The sequence below is a fragment of the Triticum dicoccoides genome, chromosome 4B (assembly GCF_002162155.2).
Source record: "Triticum dicoccoides isolate Atlit2015 ecotype Zavitan chromosome 4B, WEW_v2.0, whole genome shotgun sequence".
NCBI lineage: Eukaryota > Viridiplantae > Streptophyta > Magnoliopsida > Poales > Poaceae > Triticum > Triticum dicoccoides.
Window position 1 is genome coordinate 249,026,959 of NC_041387.1, and position 6,650 is coordinate 249,033,608.

General features: G+C 46.6%; 2 long non-coding RNA genes across 2 annotated transcripts in view; one reads left to right on the forward strand and one right to left on the reverse strand.

Annotated features, from left to right (window-relative positions):
- The first annotated feature begins 2,457 nt into the window (after positions 1–2,457).
- On the forward strand, positions 2,458–5,604 carry LOC119295910. Its single transcript, XR_005144496.1, has 4 exons — positions 2,458–2,879; positions 3,938–4,102; positions 4,193–4,465; positions 4,631–5,604. It is a non-coding gene; the product is annotated as an uncharacterized LOC119295910 (long non-coding RNA).
- Positions 5,605–6,052: 448 nt separating this feature from the next.
- The window catches only part of LOC119295911, a 1,204-nt gene continuing 606 nt past the window's right edge, over positions 6,053–6,650 (reverse strand). The window contains exon 2 of the long non-coding RNA XR_005144497.1: positions 6,053–6,263. This is a non-coding gene — a long non-coding RNA (uncharacterized LOC119295911). The remainder of the gene's footprint in view (positions 6,264–6,650) is intronic.

The window sequence follows — 6,650 nt, forward strand, 5'->3', positions numbered from 1 at the left end:
CCTTCCTCGACTCCCTGCGAGAAAGCAATCCCGGAGCCACATATCTCAAGTATCCATCTGTAGTTGTATAAGATCAGGATATAAGTCTGAACGTCCGTTATCCTGGACACGGCTATTAATAGATAATCTTCCCTGTAGGGGTGCACCATGTTTTCCAACACGCTCGATCACTCTGGCCGGACACACTTTTCTGGGTCAATGCCCGGCCTTGGAAGATCAACACATCGCAGCCCTACCTAGGCTCTGCAGAGAGGTCCCCGCTGGTCTACATCCTAAGCACTCCGGGGTCTGGGCCCATCGCCCGTTGCACTCCGGATCATTGCGCGCAGGGCGGGTCTAGGCAACACCACTACAGGATGGTGCCGGCCCAGTCGTGCCGCACTGCTGAATTGGACGTCTGGCAAAGCTTCAGCTGATACCGCGACGTCGAGGCCCATAACTATTCTCGCGTGGTGGTTGGTGCATAAAGGCCAGAGGCCAACTCAGAACAAATACCCAAACCATAGTGTATTATTATCTTGCGGAGACGAGGAGAGACTCACGATCAAAAGTGACCCCGTCGCCCCGTCTCGTGGACTTACGACAAGGGCCTAGAATGCTCGACCGTGTCACGTAACCACCTTGCAGGTGCTCTCCAGGCCCGCCCGACTTTCACCAAGGTCCCAAGTAAAGTCAAGGTAACTGTGTGTCCAGACATCAAGGGGAAAACCCGAGGAATCACCCCCGGTGGATTCCACTCAATGTAATCATCAAGGTGAACGTAAGAGGGACCACCCTCGAGGTTCACACTTGAGGTGTTGAACGACAGAGTCGTATCGGGAATGGTGAAAGAGGAAATCACCCTCGATGACCACGACCGAATAGCTACACCACATAATTATCATCAGGAGTGTGTTATGAGGGATCACCCTCGGCACTCGATAGTAGCTCTGCATAGTCGAGCAACAAAAGGGGCGTTATGTGATGTGAGATGTCGGGCTCTGGTCATCGATCACACTGATCGAGTCATCGATGATGAAGCAGGGGCAACAAGGACAAGGTGGGGGTCACTGATGGATCACTAACCAACCTATACTAAGTAGTTTAGGATAAGCAGGTAGGTAACAATAGCAGGTCACAAAAGCAGGCTATGCATCAGAATAGGAGCAAACAATAACAGTAGCAAAATCTAATGCAAGCATGAGAGTATAGAATGGGCGATATCGGGATGATCAAAGGGGGGGGCTTGCCTGGTTGCTCAGACAAGAAGGAGGGTCGTCGTCGACGTAGTCGATCACAGTGGCATCAGCAGCAGTCTCGGGGTCTACCGGAGAGAAGAGGGGGAAGAAACAGTAAATACACGCAAACATATGCATAACAAGCCAAAAAGCGGGGCTAGAAGTGATCTAACATAGCGTTAGGCGATACTGGCGAAGGGGGAAACATCCGGGAAAGTTTTACCGGTTCCGGACGTCTGTCAGACAGATGAACCCGAGGGAAAAGGTTGCATGTTCGCTATGCTAGGAACATCTGGCGGATGAACGGACCGCGTATTTGGATTCGTCTCGTCGTTCTAAGCAACTTTCATGTATAATTTTTTTTCATCCGAGCTATGGTTTATTTTATATGATTTTTCAAACTTTTAATAATGTTCTAGAGTTTCTGAATTACTTTTAAACCGAGTTGACCAAGTCAATTTGACTAGTCAAAAGGAGAGCTGTGACCCATATGCCATGCACTATCTACCTAAACAATTAAATAAACCTAACTTATTTAATGGGGGCCTACATGTCATCTACTACTAGACTAACTTAGCACTAATTAATACTACTAGCTAAACCTAGCACTAATCTAACTTAACAAAGGCCGGCCACTACTGGGCAGAACCCAGCCGGCCACAGGCACGGCACACACAACACACAACACAAGGAGAGGTTAAATTTGTTCTTTGTTAGCAGAAGATAGCAATTTGTGATTTTCATATGATTTAAACCATGCATCAAATGGATTTGGTCCAATTTACACATTTGAGCCTCGTCAAGTGTACTACCATCCCATATTTTTTTAGTCTTGTTAACAGTTGTTTAACCATAGATTAGGGACTGTTTAGGGGGTTAGTCAATGTAAAATTAAAAAAGCTAGCTCTAGTCAGTAAGCAGCGGCAGAAAAGTAGCAGCAGCAAGCAGCAAGCAAGGAGGCGCAGCTAGCGGCAATTAAAAACAATAAGGTGTGCATCAAGGGCAGTCGCTCGCGCGTTACACGTCGGCAAGCTAGCAGACAAATAAGTTGAGTCCACGTTGGCAAGCTGCGTCGATCGCTTCGTCACGAAGAAAGCCCTCTCCTCTCCTCCTCTCCCGACGCACGCGCCTCCTCCTCTCCCAGAAATTTCTTTCTTCCTACACGCAACCTCCTCTCTCCCCAGCTAGGGTTGCCGCCGCCGCCGCCGCCACCGCCCCATCGCTCCTCCGGCGCTGGCCACCGATGGAAGGTGGCGGCAAGAGCTAGAAGGTGAGTGGCACCGCGAGCTCTCGTCCCGACGAAGCCGCGGAAGGACGAGCACAACCCAGCCGAGATGCGGTCGTCGGTGCCGTGATGGGGTGGAGCTGCAGAGTAGGGGCGGCGACAAGGGGAAGGAGTAGACAAGGGAGGAGCGGAGAAGGTCGTCTCCCGCGCTGCACCGCAGACAAGAGGGTGGCGGGCGGCAGTCGCCGTGGCGGAAGAGAGGAAGACCAGCTGCCACGCAGGGGAGAGGAAGGAAAGTTGCGCCATAGTGAAAGCGAGGCAGCCCAAGGCTATCGCGGAGGAGAACGAGGAGGGGCAGCGCTGCCACGGAGGAGAGCGACGAGGATTGCGGCGTCACTGCAGATGAGGAGGAGAGCCACTACACCGCACGATTCCAGGTGAACCTCTCATCTTCAGGCTGAACATCCTTTGAAATTTTCTGTAGTGGGTACCCTGCTGTTCATCTTCAGAACATCCTCTGAAATTTTACTTTGGCTGACGACTGCTTATTTTTATCTTAATAGAAGTGCAGATTCTATTATGGCAAACTGTCCACTGTATTTTTTTGACAGTTAAATCTTCTTTATTCAAAGGACAGGAGGGCTACATCATTTAAAACTAAAGAGATTAACCTCACCACTTCTTGTTTTTTTCTCTCTTTCCGGTGCCCTGCTTCCAGCACTTATAGCCTTTGCTTGTGCAGATTTTGGTTTTGTATGCCTACAAGGTATTTGATGAAAATCCCAGAGGGCTGGCAGGGAAGGAGTGGTCTATATGAGCCATGTGATTTAATTCTTCAAAAAATTAGTTCCAGACAATCATAACAAGATGATTTTAGATTAATAAGAATCCATGAGGTGAATAAAAGTATGAAGAAACAAAAAATATATGAAATTGTGTATATTTTGTTTGATTGTGAGGTTATTAGCTTTGCTTGTGTTCTATTTGATCCTTTGCGAATGCGAATAAGAAAAGAAAGCTGAAACATGTTCACTAAAATGTGTGCTTTGCTGGATTTTGTTTTCATGTAGGGATGCATTTGAGTGTACAGTTACCTGACTTTATATAGTGCTGCATCTTTTGTTTATCGCTAGATCTGCTGTATCAAATCTGCAAATGGCACCAACATCATACAGTGAGCTATGCCTGATAGCTATTGCTGTCATTTCCCCTCCTGAAATCATCCTTTTCCTATATGTAGTAGCTTCAGTAAGGTTGCTCACCAATGAGCTGGGAGTATTTTTGTCCTGGATACTTGCATGATTGAAGAAGAAATTTGGTATTCCTAAATGTGCTATTATAGATAAAAGGTGAATTCATCCCATTTTCTTACCTCAATCTCAGGCGAAGATTCTCTTGTTCACTAAAATTCATTTTTATGTAATTATTTCGTTGATCCATGACATCGGCCATCCTCTGTGTCCCTTCCGCTCCTCTCGCCAACGGCCATGAACAGACAAAGGAAATGAAGCGCAGGCGCAGTGCCGCTGCAGCCGCTGGATTTTCTCCCGGGTCATGGGAGGCGTTTGGGAGGATCGACTAGGAAGGATCGAACGGCACCTAGAGAAGACCTGCACAAGGATGCCACAAAGATCTCCAAGGATGTCCTCGACTCTGCCAGGTGAGATGGATTCTTTTCATCTTTCATTCTCCAGTCATTATGTTCTAGACCAAATAGATCCTAATGCGGTCGAGTTGGAGGCGGATTCAGACAACAGATTTCTTTACAAATTCGAAGCCAGAACTCAAAAAAGAAAGGGCAAGGAAATGAAGGGTGCAAGACTACTAGAGGCAAAGACAGGCGGACGCGGCCAGAGCAGTATGGTGGCGTCGATGGGTGTGGAGGAGTGTGTGAAGAGGTTGTAGAACACCGCTGAGGAGCTTGTCCGCAGGACGAGCTGCTCCCGATGCTGCATGGCAACCCAGCCGGATCTGCCTCGACAGGTTCGAGCCCTCCGTCACGGGCCCCGTGCACATCTGGCAGGTCAATAATAATTTTCTGACTCTTAACTTCTTGGCCGGCCAAGCTGCACTTGCACCACATGCTCTTACCGCAAATTCCTTAGGACTATATGTATGTTGTATGTTTCAGAATGACTGACAAATGTCCCCGCCTTCTCCTCTTCTTTTGTTTCTACCAAATTCTAAGGGTGTTGGGAAGGTGATCAATGTGAACAAGATGGTCAGGGCCAGATGGAGTGAAGATCCTAATAGCAGACCAGAGGCCGACTTGGCAAGATCAGGAAGCAGCTGGACCACAACAAGGACGTCGGCGGCGGCTTCTCCGCCATGTGGGATTATTCTTTGACCTTTCACAATTCCTTCAGGCGTCCATAACATCAAGCATAATTTTGGTGTTTCTTAACCTTTTGCATTCTACTCTAATCATTTAAATTGGGCCTATGACTCAGAAGTTTTTTTTTAATACTTTTAGTTGTGAATTTTGTTTTGTGGTCTTCTTCCTGATTCGATGTGATTAGCATAATACTAAATTTGCCGGCTATTGATACTTCTGTGTGAACCAGATTAATCTAAAGCACCAAGATCTGCTCGTTCATTATTTTGATTCAAGCTAATCGAATGTTCATTATTTTGAGTCAATACAGTACAATGGAGAGCTATCCATGACATGTATGGGAGCAAGGGAACCGGAGGTGCTAGATGCAGGCACTAATTGTATTTAGAGTTTGGCTGCAATAATCAAATCTTTTAGGATGGTACAACCTTGGACTAGGGGATACCATGAACAGATCTTAGTCAAATAATTTATGAGTGACTTCTACTGTTAACCTTATCTTTGGTTCAGAAAATAGGATCTAGCTTAAGTCAAGTTAACCATCAATTTGTTTCAGGGTTAGTCTCTATTCTTATCCCATGTAAAGAAAATCTGTACTATGAATTAAGTGACACCATGAAATAATCTGGATCAATATAAGAAAGAAGAATTACAAGTTTGTTAAAGAGTGGGGAATCAGAAGTACAAAAGTAGTAAATCAATGATGGCTTGCTCATGTTGGTTATGCTGTAATCGGTTCCAGTGTGTGAGACAACAACCAAGAGCAGTCTATTTTATCATTCTAAAACAGTACCATTTACACCAAACGTCCGTATAGTAGCATGTTCATATCATAAACTAAGAGCGTTAGGAACATGGGAGGAGATGGCAATTATGGACATTGGAGAGGAATAAATTTGATCACATATACTATATAGGGTCTTCTGTAGATGCATGTTAGTTGCAGAAGCACATCCTTGTATGATGAAAATTCTCTTTATTATAGTAAATACATGAATATGATAGTGCAGTGCAAGACGCTGCTGATCCATGATGGTGGTCGAGGCAGCAGGAGGCGACGGCGATGACTGATATGGTTGCCGGCAGATAAAAGGTAAGTGACCCCGCTGTTTGGTCCCTCTCCTCTCCTCCTGATGTGGTTCATGCACTATTTGGTGCTTGAATTGTTTGCTTGTCGTGGAAATTTGCTTGTTGGATAGACAAAATAATGTGTACATGTCATCTTAATAATCATGGTTATGTATTTGTATAAACTGTCAACTGCAAATGGTTTGGTTCCTTTGAAAAGGACTGAAAATATCTACTAGATAGTAAGGTGGACTATCAATCTTTACAATTAGATAGACATATTTATCTGACAAAGATCAATGACATCAGGGACACACAGGCAGCTGCGAAGCATTTCACGGACCAGCCGATGAACAGGAGAAGCAAAGACGGCATCTCCTGCATCGTCGTAAACATCCGTTGCTAGTAGAGCTTCAGCCTGTGAATAGGAGGAGCAAAGATGACATCTCCTCCGTCATCATAAACCTCCAAAATTTGTAGTGCAACTTCTCGCTAACATGTCATGTTGGTGTGTTACCAAAATTGTAAAAAAAGAACTAGAATGGGCGGCTGCCAACCTGGCACCGCCCAGCTTCCTCTCATGAGGCGGCACAAGGTGGCGCCCCAACCCCTAGTAGTAATAGCAGCACGCAGCAGGAGCGGGCGCGCGACCACACACGCGCGGGGAGCGGAGGAGCCGGGGCAGCGGCGTGCGAACGCAGGCGGCAGTGGCCGCGGGAACAGCAGCAGTCGCAGCGCAGCAAGCCACAGCGGGCGGCAACAACAGTGCAGGAGCAGCAGCCGCACGCATGTGCGTATGTGTACG